The sequence below is a fragment of the Arachis duranensis genome, chromosome 10, assembly GCF_000817695.3.
Source record: "Arachis duranensis cultivar V14167 chromosome 10, aradu.V14167.gnm2.J7QH, whole genome shotgun sequence".
NCBI lineage: Eukaryota > Viridiplantae > Streptophyta > Magnoliopsida > Fabales > Fabaceae > Arachis > Arachis duranensis.
The window spans coordinates 51,998,208-51,999,650 of record NC_029781.3 but is presented as its reverse complement, the minus strand read 5'-3'; positions in this window follow the sequence as shown (position 1 = coordinate 51,999,650).

Sequence of the window (1,443 nt, the reverse complement as noted above, 5' to 3'; positions counted from 1 at the left end):
AACGAGAGTATGACCCTTTTCTACATGAGTTCTTGTGATTCAAGAAAGAGTTATCTCACTTGAACTACAGCTTGAAAACACTCCTCCTAAATTGCTAATTACATGAACTAATTGGGATATGTGACATATAATCCTATTAGCTTTGGGTAATTAGGGTTTTTGTGGCATTAAACTAGTTTTATGAACTTCACCATCTGATCTGAATTGAGTGACCACGAGAGTGGTGGTTGCTGAGGATTAAAGGAGATAAATCACTAATAGATTAGGGTTTAATCACTTATGATTTGCTATAGAATGAATCACTCATTGTTAAAATAGTTGGTAAGATGTTTTAATCCGAAAAGATAAACATCTCCGAGACCTTAACTGTTTTCTTATATTGATTTTACATCAAACCACTCATTGCTTTTTTTATTTTCTTGTTCACTTGTTTATGCGTTTACAACAACACAAGTCTTTTTACTGTTTGCCTGAATGAGTCCAACATAACAACTATTGCTTGCTTAGTCCGACAACTCTCGTGGGATCGACCTTCACTCATCTAAGGTATTACATGGAAAATCCGGTGCACTTTCCGATTAAGTTGTGCGAGTTCTAATTTCGCGCTTGCGCATGATGTTATAAAATCAATAGAAAGAAGAGGAGGGAAAAAATGCAGCAACAACAACAGTAATAAAAAAAGACGATGAAGATGAAACACGCAAAAAAAAGGAGGAGAAACACAAAGAAGAAGGAGAAGAATAAGGAAGAGGAGGAGGAGGAGGAACGCAAGATACAAAGAAGAACAACGTGATTTCATGCGCGCCACATTATGTAAGTGACTTGTACGCCAAAAAGACTTGTATATATAGGAGTACTCATAATAATATAGTATGAAGGCTGCGTAATTTTATAATTAACCTCTTCAAAGATAATGAAATCTTTTTCATAATTATATGATTTTATTTTTTTAAAAAAGTATTATTTATGTATTTTTTTAATTATGTTTTTTTATGGTTTATATTAAATTAATTATTTTAATATTTTATTAAATATATTTTAATAAAATTAAAAATAATGACCATAAATACATAACTTAAACAACTAATAGTTGAAACATTTTATTCTTTTAAGAAGTAATTAATTTTAAATTTCATCTAAGTTAGGTTAGTTAGGTCAGAATAATTGATTCTTGATAATAGGACTTGAATACTAATCATTAATCAATCAATTTTGAATAACAAAATGGCAAAAAGTGAGCACTAATTTGATACATGAGTTTTATAACCATAAATTAAACTGATGCTCATATTACTAATTTAGTTTAACAGCTAATAAAAAATTAACTTAATTCATAGTAATATAAAAAAACCTAACCAAACTCAACATATTTAACAGATAAATGTTAGAGTTAATAAAATTTATTATTTTTAATTAATTTAATTATTAATATTTAAAAATATA